Source organism: Chiloscyllium punctatum, chromosome 25 (genome assembly GCF_047496795.1).
Source record: "Chiloscyllium punctatum isolate Juve2018m chromosome 25, sChiPun1.3, whole genome shotgun sequence".
Classification (NCBI taxonomy): domain Eukaryota; kingdom Metazoa; phylum Chordata; class Chondrichthyes; order Orectolobiformes; family Hemiscylliidae; genus Chiloscyllium; species Chiloscyllium punctatum.
The window spans coordinates 58,898,765-58,923,116 of NC_092763.1; the positions used below are offsets into that span (position 1 = coordinate 58,898,765).

General features: G+C 40.7%; 1 protein-coding gene across 3 annotated transcripts in view; it reads left to right on the top strand.

Moving 5' to 3' along the window:
• Window positions 1-24,352, top strand: part of LOC140495970 (ubiquitin carboxyl-terminal hydrolase 12-like) — a 69,160-nt gene that overhangs the window by 1,200 nt on the left and 43,608 nt on the right. The gene's annotated exons all lie outside the window — the stretch shown is intronic.

Consider the following 24,352-nt stretch of genomic DNA (forward strand, 5'->3'; position numbering starts at 1 on the left):
TCCCTTTTCAAATTTTTGATCAAGGGGTTGAGTGTGCCTTTCATTTGGAGTTTCTATATTTAAATTGGTCCAGCAGGTTGAATCTCCCAGTTTGTTTCGTGATCGTTCATAGCAGGGATACACAGTAATGCCGTTTCATCCCTTCCATCGTCCTTTGATAAAATTGAGGCATTTATAGCTTTTCAAAATACTTCGAGGAGTTAGGTTGTTCATGTGGAAGGAAGACCAACAACCAGTAAGAATGCATTAATACGAAATATTCGTAGAATATATCTGCGCTCAACAATGTTTGCGCCGGGTCATTATAGCGTATTGCTGTTCAGGAAATTGAGTAAATGCGGATTGATAGTCGATCCAACTGATTGCACTTTTGTGAAATACGTTTACCACCTCTCACTATTGGTTGGAACTTTTAACTGAAAAGATTCTTGACAAATATGTATTTCAATATAATTGTGTGATTCCTTGGAATGTGACTTTAGCTGTAGGTTTTGTTGAAAAATTGATTTGCCTCGCTAATTGCCTTCGATGAAAGTAGTGGGTTGTAATTTTCTCTGTAGTTGCAGAATCTATTTCTGTGATGTTAATAAAAGAAATATTGGCTAAGCAATGCTAGAACATGTATTTATGTAATTATGTGCTTTTTGCGCTTGGTGTTTGTGCTGGAATATACTGCAGACCTCAATTTAGAAACAAATTAGTGTTTGGGTTGATTTGAATAAAAGTATGGAGTGTGTACAATTCATATTTTTACTCGTTTTAGCAGTTATTGTTTCTCAAATTTGTGCCTGTATCTTTTCAGAATTTTATGTTTCACAGTCTCTCCAATCCCTTGCCCCCAATATTGAAACTTCCCAAGTGACACTGTGACTGTAATAAAAGAAAATTGTTCCTTTTTCTCACCGTGCTGCAGCTTTTAACGTGGTTGACCACACTATCCTTCTCTAACGTCTCTCTACTATTATTTAGCTGTGTGGGTACACTCGCCTGCTTCCATTTTAATCAAGAATCTTCTCTAATGGCCTTCGTGCTCGAGCATCACTATTGCTGTGTCCACCAAGGATGTTTATTTGATTTCCTCCTTTTTCTTATTGATCTTGTGCCCCTATGCAAGATCAATTAAAGATATAACATCAGTTTTCATATCTTCCTGAATGTTGCATAGCTCTGTTAACTACTTAAGCAGTCCCTCAGGATGGTGATGACACAGATCCTGCTCTGATTCGATGCATGATTTGCAACTTCTGCCAAATGTAGGGCAAGTGGTACTTGAAAACTTAGGTAAATAGCTTAGGTGCTCCCTCTTGATTTTGTCTATGCACATTCCCAGTGCAGTGTCTCAAAGTTTTTAGTGCCTTCACAAATGCACCTTTCCATTTTAGTCAGTGCAACTAAGGTCTCCCATGAGTCAGCAGATATATTTGAGCTCTTCAGAGATCCTTAAAGCATTTCTACCGTTCCACCTAGGCGTCTCCAGTGAACCAAGTAGAAGAGTTGCCTTAGAAATCTGGTATCAAACATACAGATGACATGTCTGACCTAGCAGAGCTAATTAGTACCACGATGCAGTACAATTTGGCTTGAGAAAGGAAGCTACTATTGAACTGCCTATCTTGCCACTGGATTTGGGGAATCCTGTGAAGGCACTGTCTGTGGTACTTCCCTAGTGCTTTGAGATGCCTTCTGTAAATTGCCTAAGTTCCCAAAGCAAAAGGTAGCACAAAATCACTACTTCCTGGTAAACCTTTACCATAGTCAGCGATTTGAAATCCTGGTCTTCATATACTACTTTCTGCAGTTGACAGAAAGCTGAGCTGGCACATTCAAGGTCATGATTTTTGTCAAATATATCTACCTATTGTGGGAGCTAGTTGGAAGAGGACCTTAGGTTTGTGTTTGTTTAGTGAAATAGCTTCACCAAAACATTTCTCAGCCCTTTTACTACCCTTCAGTTGTGATGAGCACAAATTCTGTAGTAGGCCTACGTTATAGGGAGAGATTAGGACTTTATTCCTTGGAACATAGGAGAATGAGGTGTGTAATATTGAGATGTATAAAATCATGAGGGGCATAAATAGGATGAATGCATATAATCGTTTTCCCAGAGATGGGGAATTGAAAAACTAGAGGCATAGGTTAAAGGTGAGAAGAGAAAGATTTGAGAAGGATCTGAAGGGCAACATCTTCATGCAGCGGGTGGTGCATAACATGTTATAATATGCATTTCATCAATACAAGTTTGCTGTAACGTGATTGATGACCCAGGAATGCTGTTTCTACAGCACAAACGTTGTATTGGCTATAATACCATTACAGCACCAACACTTTAAGCGCTGTTTCTGAAGCACAATTTTTTTCTATAATGTGAAGTTGCATAAGAACATAACCATTGCGTTGTAGAAGAACTGACTGTATATGAATGGGCTGCCAGAGAAAGTACTTGAGGCAAATACAATAGCAACATTTTAAAAATATTTGGATTAGTACATGAATGGAAAGGGTTAAGAGGGATATGGACTAAATGCAGGCAATTTGAATTAGCTGAGTGGGCACCATGGTCAGCATGGGCCAAAGGACCTGCTTCCATGCTATGACTCTAAATTTCTTTCAGATGAATATTGGGAAGACAATCCGTTGTCTTCATTCCCAACCACAAACCTTTTTTTATTCATTATTGCCCATTCACTTATTGCCCATCCCTTGTTATCCTTGAGAAGGTGGTGTTGAGCTGCTTTCTTGAACATCTGCAGGACATGTGCTGTCAGAACACCCACAATGCTGTTAGGAAGAAATTCCTGGATTTTGATCTAATTCTCTAATCACAGGTTAAATCCCTGCCCATAAACCAGCCTTCAAAAATTGGCATCATGTTTGACCTCAATGCACATAAGATCACCTCCATTCCATGACTGAAACTGCATGTTACATCTCCATAAAACTAGATAACCTCAGCCCTTCTGTTGTTGAAAACAATATTTATGTCCTTGTTACCTATCGCCATGTTCTGGTCAGCCATCCACACTCAATCTTCTGTGATGCGCAAAAATACGATTCATGTACTTAATTGCATCAAGCCTCATTCACTTGTCTTTGTGCTGATTTGACCTACATGAGCTCCTGGCTAAGTATCATGATGATTTTAAAATTCTCACTTTAGTTTTTAAAATTCTTCATGTCCTGAGGGCTCTCTGTCTCTAAACTTTTGCAGACCGGCAAAACCGAGATATTGCTCTCTGATAATTCTGCACTTTGATATTCAGATTTTAATTGCTCCAAGTGCCAATACTCTAACCTCGGGCATTCACTCTTTAAACATCTGTTTCCTTCATTTTCTTCTTTTTAAGGCCATCCTTAAGATCTACCTTATTGACTAAACTTCATTTGTCCAATGAAGTTCCTTTGTGTTACATGTTTCTTTTTCTCCTGTGAAGCTTCTTGAAATTTATAATTGTGTTGAAGACAGTGTACAAGTTGTTGTTTTTGAGCTCTGATTTGTATTTTCCTGAGAGCCCCATGGGTTGTGTGTATAGCAAAACCAAAATATAATTAGCTGCATTTTAGAATAAGATTTCTGCTGTTTTCATTTATTGAGACTCCTCCAGCTTAGTAAATTGTGATAATTTGGCCACTACAGGGTCTTTCAACTGAGACATCTTTAGAATAGTAATGCTTATTGACAACAACAACTTGCATTGTAAAACACCTTTAGCATAGAAAACTCATGAATGCAACACGTGTGTAATGTTTAATTTCAGTAAACATATAAGTGTATTTTAAATTTATTTTGTTAATTTAGTATACAATAGTGTACTGAAAGCCAACGGCTGTTTCTTTACTTGTATTTTGCATATAAATGTTGTGAACAATAGACTTCAAATTATTAATTGGCAAACTGCAGCGATGGCATAAATTTTACCATAATGGGATCATGGTGCAAAGAGATAAGATTCTTGCTGTCAGTATCCACAATTGTTGCAAATTTCACAAGAATAAAACAAAAACTCCTGTGAAATGAAATTGTTTTGAATAACAGTTATGATTGTATCTATTCACTTATGTAAATATCCATTGGATGGCTGTTATATGACAGAGGATTTCCTACAACCCAAATTTTAATCATCCATAATGGACATGACTGTAAACTACTTGAATTTCACTGCCATGGTTTAAGAATGATAAACACTTTGTTAGTTGCTTTGGTTAACCAAATCAGAACTCTTTTTCACAAGATGGGATCAAAGCTTAAACTTGAATACAAGATGATAAGTTTGTAAAATATTATACCTGTTATTTAACTTTATGACTTTACCACTGAAATTATATTGAACTGCAGCCATTTGTACTGAATGAAAAGATTAGTGAATGACTTTGCTCAAATTAATTGAAAAACATTCAACATATTTAACATAATGTCCAGATTGCTTTGTGATGGTGAAATAAAGATTTATTTGATTTTAATTTTCTTAAATTTTGCTTTTGAAATATATTACTTCATACAAGATAAAACACTGCCAATGTTAACAGTCTACATTGAATTGCATAGGATATTCAGTTCAGAAATAGGCCATTTGGTCCAACCAGTCCGTGCCAGTGTTTCTGCTCCACTCAGCCACATCCCATCTTTCCTCATCTGAATCTGTTTTCGTAACCCACTATTATTCCCTTCTTCTTCACCGGTTTGCCAAGCTTCCTTTTAAATACATCTCTACTATGTTTAACTACACTATGTGGCAGAATGTTCCATTTTCTCACCACCCTTTGAGATTATTTTTTAATTTCCTATTGGATTTCTTGGTGACTATCTCATTGTGAGGCTTCTGGGTGTGCTGTTCACCAAAAAAAAAACATTCTCTGCATTCACTGTAAAGTCTATGAAAGATTTTGGAAAGGACCTTTTTTCGTTCATCCCTTGTCTTTCTTCTGTTGAAAAAAGCTAAGCGTTTTATTCTTTTCCTGACATTTATACCTAGACATTCCTGGTATCCTCCTTGTAAATCATTTTTGCACCTTGTTCACTACCTCTGTATATTTTGTATAGTATAGCTGGCTGAACTGCATGACATTCTGGTTAAGTGTAACGTCATTAAAGGTTGGTACAGATTTAGCATAACCTGCCTTCTTGCTGTTGCTGCTCTTGGGGGAAGAAAAAGCTTAGCACTTGATTCTTTTCATGTCGTTGCTAACCTATGGTCAAGTTTTAATGATTTGTATTGGCCTGAGATCCCCATTTTCCTCCATCTCACCCAGGCCAGTATTTTCCATTCCTACTATTACTATCTCCTGATTCTGTCCTGAACTTTACTTACCATAATTTGTGCATTAGGCAACTATATTAATGTCCTTCTGTAATTCATAGCAGACCATCTCTGTATTGACTGCTGTTTCTGCTCTTTTCTCTCACCCACCTCCCCCCCCCCCCCCCCCAACTCGTTATTAGAAATTGGAATCCGAAATCAAAATTCAAAATCATCAACATGAATATTGTGAACAGTAGTAGTTCAGGCACCAATCACTTATAGAATATCCTTTCCCATCTTCCACTATTATGAATAACCTCCCTTTACTTCTACTTTCTATCCTGAAGTCAGCTAACTAACATTTCTACCGTTTGGCCCTTGCCACCTCCTTGTTTGACCATGTTAATTAGTTTATTATGGGACACATTATTAAACACCTTTTGAAAATTCAAATAAGTCTATCACATTTCCGTTGCTTTGAGTCTAGTAGTTAAAAAAATTCAAGCAAAAGTTTTCCTTTTGAGCACTCATTTAGAAGTTATTCCATTGTCTTCTTTAGAGACTCCCATTATTTTTCCTTCCACAGTTGTTAATCGGACTGGTCTGTAATTCACTGGATACTTTCTTCTACTATCGATGCAAGACCAGCATCGATTGCTCTTGAACTGAATGACTTCCTAAGCTATTTCAGAGGGTTTTTCAGAATCAGTCACATTGTGGACTAAATTAGATGTGAATTACTGATTTCCTTCACTAAAGGATGTTAATGAACCAGATAGAGTTAATTATTACGACAATTGATGATAATTTCAAGGTGACCATTACTGACCCTAGATTTATAATTGAATTTAATTTCTGTTGTGAGATTGGAACTCATTCAACCCTTGATGTTACCACTAAACTGCCATCTTCCCCGAGTTCTGACGCATGGATGTTGACCTGAAATATTACCTCTCTTTCTCCACAGATACTACTAGAACCTTTCTGCATTTTCTGTTTTTATATTCTCATGCATCCTCCTGTGAATGACATGGCAGTATTATTTCAAGAGTAGGTTTCTAAGCATTTTAAAGTAATTTGTTGTTACTTAAGTGATCGTTTTTGATTTATCTGCAAATTAGTACAAGTTTCTTTTTAGCAAATAGCTTTTAAATGGTAAAAACATATTACGCTTTTATTAAGTCTTGGGTACAAATTGTGCTTAATAAATGAACTAAACTTTGCATTTATATTATGGCAGCCTGAAATTTCTTGGATCAATGCAGCCATACTATTCAGAGTTTCCCACCTACATATTTAAATGCAATTGTTGCAGTACTAAATTTATGTTTATAGTAAATTCTGGCACATGTAAAATGGAGACAGACTTAAATGAAATGTTTATAACCAGGTACAAGTCAAATTTGTGAAAGAATTGCTCATGTTGGATCTTTCTTAGTGTTTAGAAACCAACCATTGTACCTGCTTATTTTCATGATGACATGGGAGGCTAAGGAACTCGAGATCAAACTATAAGATGTTTTGGTTAGTCTACAGCTTAAGAGTAATGTCAATGTGGACAATTAAAGGCTATCTAAAGAAGAGTCATGAGCTGATCCCAAGTGTTGTGGATTTGAGATAAAGAAGAGTTGAAGGTGCTTGGTTTTCACCTTTTAATAAAGAGCCCACTGATTCCTGAAGAAGGGCTTATGCCCGGAACGTCGATTCTCCTTCTCCTTTGATGCTGCCTGACCTGCTGCGCTTTTCCAGCAACACATTTTTAACCACTGATCTCAAAGGTATACAATACACTTGAGCAAATTAATAAATCAAAAAGCTACTTTTCATTACAACAGTAGGAGAAGTAGAAACTGGATCAAACAAGGGTAAAGTAGTTAAGACTGATGTTAGGAAGTTCTTCACAGGAAAAGTACCTGCAATGGAAATAGTTGTGCATTGCAGATAGAGTTCACTACATTGAACGCATGCTTAATTTTCCATTGACAGATATTTCATGCTAAGTTAGTATTTTCTTACTGCTGGAGTTATTCAGCAATGAAATCACAGTTACGTGATCTCAGCTGGTGTGGTTAATAAAAAACCTGTCACTTGCTAGATAAGATATGAATTTTCTTTCCTGCTGGATGGGGAAAAAGTATGCTGGTTTTAAAAAAAAATTGTATCTTTTTTACTCTTTTAAGGTAGAGAGTATTGCTGGCAACACCAGTGTTTATTGTTCATCTATGTTGCTGAAAGCAATTATAGTGGTGAGCTGCCCTTTTGAACAACTGCAATCCATATGTTTTAGGTGTATGCTTAGTGTTGTGGTAAGGGAATTTGTTTTTTTTTCTGACCCAGTGACCGTGAAGGGATGATCTAGTTCTAAGTCAGGATGATGCATGACTTGGGGTGAGGAGGGAATGGCAGAGAAAGAGAGGAATGGTTGAGGGGGGAGAGAGTTTGGTGATTGTCCCAGATGTCCATTATCCAGACTTTCTAGGTTGTAAAAGACACGAGTTTGGAAAGTGCTGTTGAATGAGGCTTTTAAACTTGTTGCAATGTATCTAAAAACTGATGGTGGAGGGAGTGAATGTTTTAAGGTGGAATATGGGGTTCTGAGCAAGCAGACTTTTGTCCCAAATGTTGTCAAGCTTCTAGATTGTTGGAGCTGTATCTGTCCAGTCTAGTCTAGTGGAACGTATTCCATCATGCTCTTGATTTGTGCCTGGTGGACAGGCTATAAAAGTTGAGAGGTTGCCACAGAATTCAGTATCTGATCTGCTATCACAGCCACACTATCTTTGGCAATCAAATTGATATGTTGGTCAATGGTAATTATAGGGTATTGATGGGTTTCAGCCCTGATGATGGCATTCAAAGTCAAGGAAGCATGGTTAGATCTCTTCAGACCCAAACCTGAATATTGTTCAAGTATTACTGCGTTTGGGTGTAGACCACTTCAATGTCTTCAGAGTTGAGTGGTACTAAGTACTGTTTAACCAACAATGAACATGCCCATGTCTGATTGTATGTTGGATTGATTGATTTTTTTTATCGTCAGGTGTACTGAAGTACAGTGAAAAGCTTTGTTTATGAGCAGTATAGGCAGATTATTGTATGCAAGGATGTACAGAACAAAAGATTTCGAGGGGTACAGGTAACATTGCACAGGGTGTACAACAGAGATCTGTGTTAGCCAAATCAGCATTATTTTAAGCGAGAGCGCCCATTCAGTAGTCTAATAACTACCACAAGAAAGCTGTCCCTGAACCTGCTGGTGCGTGTTCAGGCTTCTGTATCTTCTGCCTGATGGAAGAGATTGAAGGAGATCAGTATGAGGTGCAAAGGGTCTTTGATGTTGGCAGCCTTTCCGCAGCAGCGTGTCATCTAAATGGAGTCTGTGGGTGGAAGGTTGGCTTCTGTGATGGCCTAGGCTGTGCACACCACCCTCTGTAGTTTTGTATGATCCTGGGCAGAGCAGTTATATACCAGACTGTTATGCACCCAGACAGTATGTGCATCTGTAGAGGTTGGTGAGGGTCCTTCTGGACATGCTGAGTTTCCTGAGCTGCCTGAGGAAGAAGAGGCATTATTATGCACCCTTGACCTTCTCATCTATGTGGGACGTCCAGGATGGGTTGACTGTTATTGTTACTTTGAGGAACTTGACCCTCTCCACCCTCTCGACCTCAGTTCCTTTGACGGAGATGTGTTCTCCTTCTTTCTTATGAAAGTCAAAGATTACTTCTTCAGTTTTGTCGATGTTGACCGGCCTCTATCTCCCTTCTGTACTTGACTCATCATTGTTAGGTATCCATCCCACTATGGTGGTGTCATCAGTGAACTTGTTTATGACATTCATTTGGAATTTTGCAACACACTCGTGGGTGTACAGGGAGTACAGTAGGGGGCTGAGGATGCATTCTTGGGAGGCTCCAATATTGAGTGTTATTGTGAAGGAGGTGCAGTTACCTATCTTCACTGATTGCAGTCTGTGGAGGGAGGGACATTGAGCAGCTGAAGACAGTTGGGCCTTGTGTACTATTTTCAAGAATTTCCATAGTGATGTCCAAGGCCAGATGTGATTTTCTTCAACAACCACAGCCACGTTCCTTTTTTGATATGGATAGCTATAAGTAGCTTGAAATTTCCACTGATACCCTTTGCTTTCAATTTTGCTAAGGCTGCTTCCTGTCACACTTGGTCAAATGTTGCCATTGTGCCAGTACAATCTTTCACTCCTCACCTCTGGAACTCTACCATCTTGTCTGTGTTTGGAGCAAGGCTATAATAAAGATGGAGCTGAGTGTCCCTAGCTGAACCCAGACTGGGTAACAGTGAAAACTCATTGCTGTGTAAGTGGTGCTTGATAGTACTGGCAATGGCAACTTCAATCACAGGATTTACAGTAAACTGTTAGGGCAGAAATTGTCTGAGTAATATGTCCTACTTTTTACAGATATGATACATATGGCCGACTTTCCATATTGTCAGATGGATGCCAGTATTCTAGTTGTACTGGAACAGCTAAACCAGGGACATGGCTTGTTCTGGAGTACAGATTTTTCACTGCTCCAGTTGATGTTGTCAGAGTCCATAAATTTTGCAGTATCCTGACTCTTAAACTGCTGTTTCATGTCATGGAGTGACTTGTGATTTGAATTGATTGGAGACTTACAGCTGCGCTAAGGATCTCAGGCAGAGCCTGAGATGAATCATCTGATTGAAGATGGCTGCAAGTGCTTCAGCCTTTTTTTTAACTGATGTGCCAACCCCATCCTTGAGGATGGGAATGTCTGTTGATCTGCGTCCGCTGATTTATTTGTTTGATTGTCCATCAATATTCATGAGTAGATGTGGCAGTGTTACAGAATTTTTGTCTAATCTGTTGGTCATGCAGTTGCTTGGTTGAAATACATGCTGCTTGCACTGTTTAGTATCTGTTCAGTCCCATGTTGTCACCTCATTTTTGGATACTCCTGACATGTTCTACAGCATTTTTGAATGAGGATTTATTTCATGACTTGATAGAGATATGAAATGAGAGTGAGAAATATGTTGCACTTTTCTGAAAGGATGGGCAAGGTAATGGGGTAAAGCTGGTGGGGATAGCTGAATTGCTCTAACACAGGGTTATCGCAAAGCATTGTCAGTGATTCACTGGATGTTTCTGCAGCCGTTCCTTCAATGTCGCTGGGCCCAAAACCTCCCTAATAACATATAGCAAATGGACTACAGCAATTCAAGAAGGCAGCTTGCCACGATTTATTCAAGGGGAACTCTGTGCAATAAATTCTTTTCCAGCCAGCGATATCCACAATAAAGAAACTGAACAAAAAAAAACAGGAGATCAATCATCCCCTTGAATTTGCTGTGCCATTCAGTGTGATTGTAGCTGATCTAAAAATCCTCAACCCTTGATTCCATTATAGATTGCTATTTTAGCTATCTTATCCTTGAATACACTTAATTATGTAGTCTCTGCAGCTCTCCGATTCAAATAATTCCCCATTCATTAACCTCTAAGACTGGATATTCCTCTTCACTTCTGTCTTACATTTCTATTATAAGAGACTATCTCTCTTTCCTAGCCTCTCCCACATTGCGAAGCAACTTCTCTGCATCCACTGTATCAAGCCACCAAAGGTTATTTTGTTTCAATAGAGTTCACTCCATCTTATCCTTCTAAACTCCAATGAGCACAGGCCTAACCTGCACATCTTCTCATAAGAAAATCTCTCCAAGCCCAGGATCAATATCGTGCACCTTCTCTGGATTGCCTCTGTTGCCGCTATATCTTTCCTTAGATAAAGGGACCAAAACTGTTCACTGTATTCTAGGTATGACCTAACTATATATATCCCTTATATAGTTTCAGCAGGACTTCATTATTTTGGACTCCATTCCCTTTGAAACAAAGGCCAACTGCCATTTGCATTCCCTATTACCTGGCTTCTTGTGTGCTGGCTTTTTATAATTTATGTAAGGGGACCCCCAAATGCACCTCTGCAACTTTCTGCAATATTTCTCCATTTAAATAATGTTGAGTTCCTCTATTTGTGCCAAAATGCATAATATCTTATTTTCCCACATTACATTCCATATGTCAAGATTTTGCGAAATTATCTAGGTCTGTCTAAATACAGTTTGTTATCCTCATCATTTGTTTTTCAAAGTTAAAAGTCACACGACACCAGGTTATAGTCCAACAGGTTTATTTGGAAGTAAAAGCTTTTGGAGTGCTAATACCTGGCAAAGGAGCAGCGCTCCAAAAGCTTGTACTTCCAAATAAACTGTTGGACTATAACCTGGCGTGTGTGATTTTTAACTTTGTCCACCCCAGTCCAACACTGGCACCTCCGCATCGCAATATTTTTTATGACATCCTCAAGCTTGTCTGTTGTACATTCATTTTCCTTATCCAAGTCATTCATATGTACTATACATAATTGTGGCCCAGGCACTTCATTCATTCACTTCATCTTGAAAATGCTCAACATATCCCAACTCTGTTTTCTATTAGTTAGCCAATTGCCTATCCATCTCTAGAACTGTTTGCTTTTATCTTAAATAGGCTTATGTGCGATACCTTATCAAATGCCTTTTGGAAATTTTGAATGTTTTGCTTCTTTATCTCTCTAAAGAATTCTATTAAAGTTGTAAGGCATAATCTCTGCTTTAGAAGCCATGCTGACTCTTTGTGATCATACAATGTACTTCTAAATGCAATGCTATTACATCCTTTATAATAACAAACAATTTCCCAATGACAAGTTCAACTAACTGGCATAATAGACCTCTGTGTGTTTCTCCCTTATTGAATAAGGGTTATATTGGCATTTTCCAATCCTCTGAGCTTCTTCCAGTTTCTCAAGATTCTCGGACAGTTACTACTAGTGTATCCATTATCTCAGTAGCTACTTTCTTTAACATCCAAGGATGTGACCATCAGGTTCAGGATCCTGTTGGATTTTGGCCTCAGTAGTTTCACCAGTATATTTTCATCTAATGATAGCTATTGTGTTTATTTTGTCATCGTTCTGAGGAAGGATCACTGGACCTGAAATGTTAACTCTGCTTTCTTTCCACAGATGCTGCCAGACATGCTGAGCTTTTCGAACAATTTCTATTTTTGTGTCTGATTTCCAGCATCTGCAGTTTTTTCAATTTCCATTCATCCCACTCCATTCTTCAAGCCATTATATTTGAGCTGTTAACTCCTTGATGTTACTTACCCCATATCAGTTCACCTGTGGTTCAATTAGCAATCCTGAGATTATTACCTTGGAGTTTCTACAAAGCCTCCTTTCTAGTCCTACCAATGTTATTGGTACCAGTTTGAACAATAACAACTGGATCCTTTCACCTCACTCCAGGTTTCTCTTCCACCCTGAGGAGATGTCCTTTTAACTCTGGCACCTGGTACGCATCACAGTATTTGAGCTTGCACTTCTGGCTTCAGGACAATATCTGTTCTACTGATTATATTGTTCCCAACCATTATTATGTTCCTATTTACTTTTCCCACTTGAATGACTCCCTATACCACAAAGCCATGGGCAGTTTTCTCATCCTCCCTGCAGTTTCCACACACATCCATACAGCTTGTATGAACCTCATAACCAGGAGAAAGTGAGGACTGCAGCTGCTGCAAATCAGAGTCGAAAAGTGTGGTGCTGGAAAAGCACAACGGTTAAGACCGCATCGGAGGAGCAGGAGAGTTGATGTTTTGGGCATAAACCCTTCATCAGGAATGTTAGTGATGGGTGGTGTTGAGAGACAAATAGGAGGGTGGGGTGAGGTAGCTGGGAAGGCGATAGGCAGGTGGAGGGTGATTGAGAATAAGTCAAAGGTGAGGGTGAAGCAGGTAGGTGGGAAGGAAGATGGGCAGGTAGGACCGTTCAAGAGGCCAGTGCCAAGTTGAAGTATTGGATCTGGGGTGAGGTAGGGGGAGGGAAGATGCGGAAACTTGTGAAGTCGATGTTAATGCTGTATGGTTGGAGGGTCCCAAAGTGGAAGATGAGGCTTTCTTCCTGCAGGCATCAGGCTGCTTGGATTTGGCAGTGGAGAAGGCCCAGAGCTTGCATGTCTTTGGCAGAGTGGGAGGGGGTGTTGAAGTAGTTGGACACAGAGGTGTGTGTGTGTGTGTGTGTGTGTGTGTGAGAGAGAGAGAGAGAGAGAAAACACATTTCAAGGAACATCTCTGGACAAGTCCTGGGCTGCCTCCACCGCCAAATCCAAGCCGCCCGACGCCTGGAGGAAGAACGCCTCATTTTCTGCCTTGGGACTCTCCCTCCACCTCATCCCAGAACCAACCTTCCAACTCGGCACCGCCCTCTTGAACTGTCTTTCTGTCCATCTTTTTTCCCACCTATCCACTCCATCCTCCCCCGGCCTGTCACTATCACCCCCACCTGCATATACCTTTCACCTTTCCAGCTACTGCAAACCCCGTATTCCTGATGAAGGGCTTATGCCTGAAATGTCAATTCTCCTACTCCTCGGATGCTGCCTGACCTGTGCTTTTCCAGTCCCACACTTTTCGACTCTCCATCTCATAGCTGTTGGACAATTGCATAAGCTTTGTTAACTTGAATTTTCAAACATTTATTCACTTGTGGAAAATAGGTATCATTGGCTGACCAGCATTTATTGCCTATTTTTAGCTGCTCTTGAAAAGATAGTTTGAGCTGCTGCAGTCCACGTACTGTAGGTAGACCCACAATACCATTAGGGAGGGATTTCCAGGTTTTTGACCTAGTGACAATGAAGGAATGATGATCAGAAGGCAAACGACATCAGGTTATTTTCCAGCAGGTTTATTTGAAATTGCAAGCTATCGGAGCTTAGCTCCTTCCTCAAGTGGTATAATAGAGAGGTAGAGGACACAGTATTTGTAAGCAAAAAGTTAACAACTTTAAAGCTGGCTGCCCTTGTTGAATCCTTTAATCAATTAGGAGGTAGACAGCTGATTAAAATGCAAAATCAAGATTCCTTTCAAGTCTTTGTCACCACATAATTTAAAATTAAAAGTTCCTCATCACAATGGATGTTTCAACACTTCACACCAGCATCCCCCATAATGATGGTATTGCAGCAGCAGCAACCTCAGTACTGAACACCAACAACTGCCAATCTACGAGCACCGTTCTATAACTCATCCGCTTTATGCTTCACTGTAATATTTTTACCGTTGACAACCAGTTCTTCATCCAGGCACGTGGCACAGTCATGGGGACCAAAGTTTCACCCCAATTTGCCAACATTTTTACACACAAGTTTGAACAAGACTTCTTCTCTATGCAGGACCTCCAACCAACATTATACGTCAGGTATATTGATGACATTTTCTTCCTGTGGACCCATGGCGAGTAATCACTGAAGCAACTACACAGTGATATCAGCGAGTTTCATCCTACCATCAAACTCATCATGGACGACTCATGGGTATCTGTCTCATTCTTGGACACACATGCATCTCCATCAAGGATGGGCACCTCTGCACCTCACTCTACCCTGTCGGTTGCACCTCATGTCTGCCTCAGAGGAGGGAATTACAGTTTCTCGCTGTGGCATGCAGAACTAGTGGTCGATGATTTGGACATTGTATTCCGTTCTTATGAGAGCATCTTTGAGTACTTCCGAGTGCCCTGTCCGTGGGTTTGTATGGATTACCTCATTATGCTACACATCTCCAGCTTCCACCCGATCTGTTCAGATGAGGAGGAATGTGACAGGTACTTGGAAGTACTCAAGGAGGCCCTCATGAGAAGGGAATACAATGTCCAAATAATTGATCATGAGTGCCACAGTGAGAAACTGTAATTGCCTCCTCTGAGACAGACACAAGGTGCAACAGACAGGGCACCCTTCATTGCCAAGTACTTCCCAGGATCCAAGAAACTATGCCATGTTCTTTGCAGCCTGCTTGTCCATGAGGATGAGCACCTTGCCAAGGCCTTCCCCACGCCTTCACTCCTCGCCTTTTTAACAACCACCAAATCTCAAACAGATCACTGTTCACAGCAAACTGCCTGGATTTCAGGACAACACCATACAACCCTGTCACGGCAGACACTCCAAGACATGTCAGAGTATCGACATGGGTGCCTCGATTACACGTGGGGACACCACCCACTATGTGTACGACAAGTACTGATATGACTCAGCCAGCATTGTCTATCTCCTACATTGCAGGCAAAGATGCCCTGAGGCATGGTACATTGGTGAGACCGAGCAGAGTCTATGGCAACGGATGAATGGACACCGCATAGCAATCAACAGACAGGAGTGTTCCCTCCCTGTTGGAGAGCACTTTAGCGGTCCAGGACATTCGACCTGGGACCTTCAGGTGACCATCTTCCAAGGACAAATCCCCTTTTTTAGAAATTGAATCAGTCTGAACTTTGGGGCACAGCCAGCCTCTCACCTTCGGTGTATTCTCTTGGCCAACATGGCACCTATTGTTAAAGTTCACTTGAGAATGTAACTTTTAAAAAAAAGTTCTGGGATTTACATATGAAAGAACTGAAATCAAGATGGTCATTCTAAAAGATGAGAGACTTAACAAACAATCCAGGTCTTTTTCAATATATAATTTCAGTTACTAAACTAAACTTTTTGCTGTAAATTCTGTGTCTTACAATCTTGTATTCCACGAGCAGAGCTCCAAAAGCTAGTGCTTCCAAATAAATCTGTTGGACTATAACCTGGTGTTGTGTGATTTTTAATGAGATAATTAAAGGTTTTATCAATGTACAAGAGGTGACATCTCAGTTTATACAGTGCACTTTAGGTAGGAGGTCCCGCTTCGAATCTCTGTGTTTTAAGCAGAGGTCAAGTGTATTTTTGACAACAGAAAAGAACCTTGAATGAAATAATTCCTGTGTGTGCATGTGTCTGTGTCTGAGAGAGAGAGAGAGAGAGTGTGTCTGTGTCTGTGTCCATGGCTGTGTGTGTGAGAGAGAGGGTGTATGTATTTGAAAGAGGAGTCAAGTCTGCTATGGAGTGAATGTACCCCATCAGACCTAGACTGCATCCAGCATGAAGATCTCCAATAGGTGTCATATCTCATAATATTGTGAGGTGATGTTCATGACAGCAGGAAGGATTCCTGCCTCATTAGCTTGGACCAAGAGAATATCACTCTTCAAAATGAGATTTGTGCAGTGTATCTGTGCCTGAATCCAACTGCTGTAGCTGCGTGCATTTTCGAACAGTAGGTGGAAATTGTAAAGTTTTCCGACCTGGAATCAGGCAGGGTTATTCTCTTTGTCCTGTTTTAAGAACAAAGAACATGACAGCACTGGAACAGGCCATTTGGCCCACCAAGACTGTTCCGACCCATAATGCCTTTCCAAATTAAAAAATTTGCTGCCTATTGTTGTCTGTATCCCTCTATTCCTACCTATTTGTATATCTGTCAAGATGCCTTTTAAACGCTTAATATTGTATCCACCTCTGCCACCTTCTCTGGCAGTGCATTCCAGGCACTTACCATCTACTGTGTTTAAAAAAAACTGCCCCCTCAGCTCCTTTAAACTCCACCCCTACCCCCACCCCCACCCTTTTTTTTAATCTTAAATCTATGTCCTTTGGTAATTGACATTTCTACCATGGGAAAAAGGGTCTGATTACCCATTCTATTTATTCTTCTAATTTTGTGAATTTTTATCAGGTTGCTCCTCATCCTTTGTTCAAGTGAAAACAAACCAAGTTTGTCCAATTGTTAATACCCTCCAAACCAGGCAACATCCTGGTAAATCATTTCTGTACCTTTTCCATAGCCTCCAAATCCTTCTGGTAATATAGCGATCAGAACTGTACAGAGTATTCCAAATGTAGCCTGACCAAAGTTCTATACTAGTGCAACTTGACTTGCCAATTTGTATACTCTGTGCCCTGACTGATGAAGGCAAACATGCCATATGCTGTCTTGACCACTTTTTCCACTTAAGTTGTCACTTTCAGGAATCTGTGGAACTGTACGCTTAGACCCCTCTGTTTGTTGATGCTGTTAAGGGTTCTGTCATTTACTATATACTTCCCTCCTGCATTAGATCTTCCAAAATGCATCCCTTACAGCATGGTGGCTCAGTGGTCACCACTGCTGCCTCTCATTCGATTCAGCCTTGGGTGATCATCTGTGTGGAATTTGCACATTCTCCCCATGTCTGTGCGGGTCTCCTCCAGGTGCTCTGGTTTCCTCCCACAGTCCAAGGATGTGCAGGTCAGGTGAATTGGCCATGCTAAATTGCCCATAGTGTTAGATGCATTAATCAGAGGGAAATGGGTCTGGGTAGGTTTCTCTTCAGAGGGTCGGTGTGGACTTGTTGGGCTGAAGGACCTGTTTCCACACTGTAGGGAATCTAATCTAATCTTAACTCAATCTGCTATTACTCCATCCAAGACTCTAATCGATGTATATCCTGGTGTATTCTGTGGCAATCCTTCTCCCTATCCACAACTCCTCCAAACTTTGTGTCATCTCCAAACTTACTAATCAAGCCAATTTCATTTTCCTGCAAATTAATTATATCTATTACAAGCAACAAGGATCCCAGCACTGATCCTCGTGGAACATCTCTGGTCACAGATCTCCAATCTGCAAAGAACCCTTTCACCTACTCTGAGTCCTGTATCCATCTTACCAGATCACCACAGATCCCTTTTGAGATTTCACCTTTTGTATCAGCCTTCCATTAAGGAACTTGTCAAAGGCCTTGCTAAAGTCCATATTGACAACATCTACTACACTGACTTCATCAATCATCTTTGTCACATCCTCAAAAAGCTCTTAGCAAATTTGAGAGTCCTTTCCTGCACAAGGCCATGCTATCTACCCCTAGTAAGTCTGTATTTTTCAATGTGAATAAACCCTATCCCTAAGAATCATCATTTATATAAATGATTTGGATGTGAAAATAGGATGTATAGTTAGTAAGTTTGCAGATGACACCAAAATTGGAGGTGTAGTGGACAGCAAAGAAGGTTACCTCAGTACAACGGGATCTTGATCAACATGCAATATTCCAAAACTGGCCTAACCAATGTCCTGTACAACTGCAACATGACCTCCCCACTCCTGTACTCTATACTCTGACCAATAAAGGAAAGCATACCAAACTCTGCCTTCACTATCCTATCTACCTGTGACTTCACTTTCAATGAACCTGCACTCCAAGGTCTCTTTGTTCAGCAACACTCCCCAGGACCTTACCATTGTGTATAAGTCCTGCTAAGATTCGCTTTTCCAAAATGCAGCACCTCACATTTATCTGAATTAAACTCCATCTGCCACTTCTCAGCCTATTGGCCCATCTGATCAAGATCTCGTTGTAGTCTGAGGTGCCCTTCTTTGCTGTCCACTACACTTCAGTTGTGGTGTCATCTGCAAACATGCTAGCTATGCCTCTTATGTTCACATCCAAATTATTCATATAAATGACAAAAAGTAGTAGACCCAGCACTGATCCGTGTGGCACTCCACTGGTCACAGGCCTCCAGTCTATAGGCCTCCAGTCTGAAAAACAACCCTCCACCACCACCGTCTACCTTTGAGCCAGTTGAGGGGTGACCATATAGAAGTTTATAAAATCATGAGGGGCATAGATAGGATGGATAGACAAAGTCTTTTTCCCTGGGGTGGGTGAGTCCAGAACTAGAGGGCATAGGTTTAGTGTGAGAAGGGAAAGATATAAGAGACCACCCTTTCTTGCAGAAAGTGGTATGTGTATGGAATGAGCTGCCAGAGGAAGTGTGGAGGTTCGTACAATTGCAACATTTAAAAGGCATTTGGATGGATCTATGAATAGGAAGCGTTTGGAGGGATATGGGCCGGGTGCTGACAGGCAGGACTAGACTGGGATATCTGGTCGGCATGGACAAGTTGGACCAAAAGGTCTGTTTCCGTGCTGTACATCTCTATGACTCTAAATGGGGAGGCAATTAGTAGTATTATCGCTAGACTATTAATCCAGAGACCCAGGTCATGTTCTGGGGACATGGGTTCGAATCCCATCACATGAGATGGTGGAATTTGAATTCAAGAATAAAATCTGGAATTAAGAGTCTAATGATGATGCCTATGAACCCATTGTTGATTGTTGGAAAAATCCACCTGGTTGGCTACTGTCCTTCAGGGAAAGAAACTGCAATTCTTACCTGGTCTGGCCTACATGTGAGTTGAGACCCACAGCAATGTAGTCGTAATTGCCCTCTGGGGAATTAGGGATGGGTAATAAATGCTGGCCTATCCAGCAATGGCCTCACCCCATGAGCGAATAAAAATAAAAATGGCCCAGTGGCCTGAGGAGTGGCAGATAGAGTTTAATTTAGATAAATGCAAGGCGCTGCATTTTGGAAAAGCAGGACTTAACGGTAAGGTCCTGGGGAGTGTTGCTGAACAAAGAGACCTTGGAGTGCAGATTCATAATTCCTTGAAAGTAGTCGCAGGTAGATAGGATAGTGAAGAAAGTGGTTGGTATGCTTTCCTTTATGGTTCAGAGTATTAAGTACACGAGTTGGGAGGTCATGTTGCGGCTGTATAGGACATTGGTTAGGCTACTTTTGGAATATCGTGTGCATTTCTGTTCTCCTTCCTATTGGAAAGATGTTGTGAAACTGGAAAGGGTTCAGAAAAGATTTACAAGAATGTTGCCAGGGTTAGAGGATTTGAACTATAAAGAGAGGCTGAGTATGTCGGGGCTGTTTTCCTGGAGCATCGGAGGCTGAGGGGTGACCTTATAGAGGTTTATAAAATTATGAGGGGCAAGGATAGGATAAATAGACACAAGGTTTTTTTCCTTGGGTTTGGGGAGTCCAGAACGAGAGGGCATAGATTTAGGGTGAGAGGAGAGAGATATAAAAGAGACCTAAGCGGCAAATTTTTCTCACAGAGGGTGTTAAGTGTATGGGATGTCCTGCCAGAAGAAATGGTGGAGGCTGGTATAATTACAGCATTTAAAAGACATCTGGATGGTATATGAAAAGGAAAGGTTTAGAGGGATGTGGGCCAAGTGCTGGCAAATGGGACTAGATTAGGTTAGATATATAACTTGTTGGCAGACAAGTTGGACTGAAGGGTCAGTTTCCATGCTGTACATCTATGACTCTAAGAATCTTCTCCAATACTTTTCTCTACCACTGATATCTAGCTCACCACCATGTAATTTCCTGATTATTCCTGTTGCCCTTCTTAAACAAAGGAACAATTTTGACTATCCTTCAGTTCTTTGGGTTGTCTCCTATGCCTGAAGAAGTTACAAAAATTTCACACAAGATCACTACAATTTCTTCACCCACCTCTCTTAGCATTCTGGAATAGATCCTATCAGGACCTGGCGGGTTTATCTACCTGAATGCTTTTCAAAACGCCCAATGCCACCTTTTCCATGTTGACATTCCCTAGAATATCAACACACCCCTCCTGAGACTCAACATCTACCATGTCCTTTTCCTTTGAACACTGATGCAAAGTATTTGTTAAGGACGTCACTCACTTCCTCCAGCTCCACGCATAAATCCCCATCATTGTCCTTGAGTTGACCTACCCTTTGCCTAGCTATCCTCCTGCTCCTTATAAATGTGATGTGGAGGTGCCGACTTTGGACTGGGGTCAGAAGTCTCACAACACCAGGTTATAGTCCAACAGATTTATTTGAATTAGAAGCTTTCGGAGCGCTGCTGCTTCATCAGGTGAAGTGAAGAGAAGTACACAGGCACAGAATCATTACTCGGAGAGATCAAAAGATCATACAAATGGTGTGAGTGGAGTGTCGACAGGCTGAATAACAAGTCTCTGCAAGTGATCAAAAATTTCAGACGGTTTAAGTAAAGTATCAACAGCTGAATAGCATGTGAAGGGATGACCTATGATCCGTTTAACTAAGGCAGAAAGATAATTACAAACAATTAAAAATAAGATGGTGCTGGAGATATGCTGATCATGTTATTCCAGCCATTTGGCGTAAAAACCGCATGCCGAGGGTCTAACCAAAGTAGCAAGTAATCCAAAACTCCTCAAACTAATTAAGATAGAGAGATCATAACAGGGCAGGTTGTCAAAACAGGGTAGTAAGGAAGATTTCACAAATATAGAACAGTGTGGCAGGGTTACATGTAGCACAACGTGAACCCAAGGTCACTGACTTGGCTGCTGCTTTCCTTTGAAAGGGCATCCCTCAACACTATCCAGAACAGTATACCTTTTTTGACAGGGCAGTGGCCACAGCAGACACCTGTCCTGCCTCACCCATGCTTACTCCTCTTCCTGGTGGTCACCCAACACTTTTCTATCTGTGTAGCCCTTACAGGTGCTGTGATCTTGAATGTGCTATCCACAACATTCTCAGCCTCATGGATGCTCCATGCACAAGTCAGGAGCTGCAGCTGAACGTACCTCCTATCTATCTCGTCAGACATTGGAAGTGCCCCTGATTCCCCACAAATTGCAGGCAAGTATTCCCCAGGGCCAAGTTCTCCTGCTATTTTGAACCTTATCAACTACACACCAGGAACTGATTACACAACCTAATCCACTAGTCACCAAATGCAGGTCTCTCACTCCTTTCTATTCCGAGCAGACCGTAAAAGTGTAGAATATTTTATCTCTCTCCAGATGCTACTTATTCAGTCTGCAAACTGGTTCCTGAACAGCCAAGCCTATGTCCATGATTCTTTTCTCAGTTTTGGCGACTGAACCAACCTCTCCCAGAATCCTCCTTGGTCATTTCTCACCAGTGCCTCTGTTTGAATGCTCTTTTTCCTGATGAGCAGCAGGACCTCTACAATCCACTTCTCTTTTTCATGGTGACTTCTTCCTTAGTCAGTTCTTACGAGCGCCCTCTGTCTTGTTCATGTACTGACTGGAGCCACTTACTGAGTCTATTGGGAAAGATGTGGGTATTAAGTAGGTGACGATCACCAGTAGTGCATCATTCAGGTCAAAGCCTCCTTGTATGTGAATAATGTTGCCACTTTACAGACTGATGAGCTTGGAGAAGTGGTTTTCTAGTGCTTTTACTACTGGACTCAGATAACATTCTGGGGACCTAAGTTCAATCTCGCCATGGTTCACTTACGTCTTTTAAAGAAGGTAACTGCAAATTTTACCTGGTTTAGCCTACATATGACTCCAGACCAACAGCAATGTGGTTGACTTTTAGAACAATTACCCTTTGGACAATTAGGGATTGGCAATAAATGCAGACCTAGTCAACAACGCCCAGAACCCCCAACGAAATTTTTAAAAACGGGAAGATAGACATTCAGTCTTTGATCAGAAGATTTCTATATAGAATTCTGTTGGCTATATATGCTTGTTTGATCTCCAAAACATTGATTTATTAAAGAGAAACATGGACCTTCATTAACATAATTTATTCTGTCACTGTAATCCAGTGAGCCTAATCAATAACAGTGGAATCATGAAAGGCAGTCCTTAAAACAATCCTATATTTCCACTAAATTAAATGGTACTGGACCTGAGGTATCGCCAATGTGAAAAATGGCAAGTTGGTTGGTTTGTCAATTTAGATGGTAGTAAATCATATTGTTCCTTATTAATAGCTTACTGAAAGCAACAATATTTAATAATATTCATATTTCTTATTGGACATTTCAATGTAATTTGAAATCACTGATGTGAAAAGTTTCTTTAAATTGAGCATGGCACTAAATATCTATTGCTTTAAAAATTAGTGTGGTTAAATACTCAGTGAATGTTGGTTTTATACTGCAAAGAGCTACAAGGAGTTTGAGCCTCAGTGAGCTACTTATTGTGTTTAAGTATTAAACCATTAAAAATGATTTTGAAACCAGACCTAGATATTAGTTTCTTTTAACTAAGAGGAATTTGCATCCAAATACAGAAGGGATTTTCATTTCCTTGCCTGAAGTCTTACTCCATAGTGCGTAGTTATACCTGAGCTGCTTGGGGATCATCTGGAATGACAGCTCCCAATAGTTGCTGCTGAATAGACCTATAAAATGCACGTATCTTTTGATGTGGTATGCAATGGCAGAACTCTCATCATCTTTAGGAACATTTATTGATTTTGCAGTGCTTCAGCTCAAGTATAGCAGCATTAGCAACTTTTGAAACCAGGTCCTTTTGGTGAGTGTGTATATTTGCAATGTTTGAAAACAGCAGTACTGCATAAAGAAGGAGGACGCAAGTTCTGTTGAGTAGTTTTTTATGTACTTTAGCATGAAAGTTGTAACAAAATAAAACGAAGTCATTTTTATTCCCTTTTTCATTTATTTCCCATTTTAAGTAGTAATCACATTTTTGTTTTGTAAGCATCTTTTAGACCACTTCACTACAACCAGGATAGTGAAAAAGCTTTGGCCCTTTATTGCCCAAGGAAACATCTTCTTTCAATTCTTATTAACACTTTGTGGACAGAAGTAGAGGTTGAAAACCAAGATGATGGATTAAAGCTGCTGCTCTCACTCTAACACAGTGTATTGATATATAAATTTATATATCACATCATTTATATATCCACCTGTGGTATTCTGTTTCTACTACACATTACCACCACAATCTACACACAAACGCACCTACGCAATAGAGGAGGTACTGTCTGATTCACTGTGGCAATGGAGGAGGTCAGGGCCCATTTCAATTCCCCTCCCACTCACTCTCAAACATGTCTATCCTTGGCCTCCTCCATTGCCACAGTGAATCAGATCGCAAATTGGAGGAACAACACCTTATGTTTTGCCTGGGCAGTCTACAGCCCGGAGGTCTTATCATTGAGTTCTCCAATTTCAGAGAAACTTCCTATCCATTCCCCAACTCCCTCTCCAGCCCCACCTCCTCCCCTTCCATTCCTCCTACCGACCCTTCCTTCCAGCTACCAACCGGATTCATTCCTCTCATCGACCAACCAGGTCATACCCGCAATCTATATTCTCATACCCACAATCTATATTCATCTATCACTACCTCGCCATTCTGACTCTCCCCCCACCCTCCCTTTATCTGCAGCTCGCCCTACCCCCACCCCCTTTCCTGAAGCAGGGTTATATATGAAATGTTGACTCCTCTCCACCTCCTGATGTTGCCTGGCTCGCTGTGTTCCTCCAGCCTCCTGCTTGTCTACTACAAAATATTCAAAGCTATTTAACAG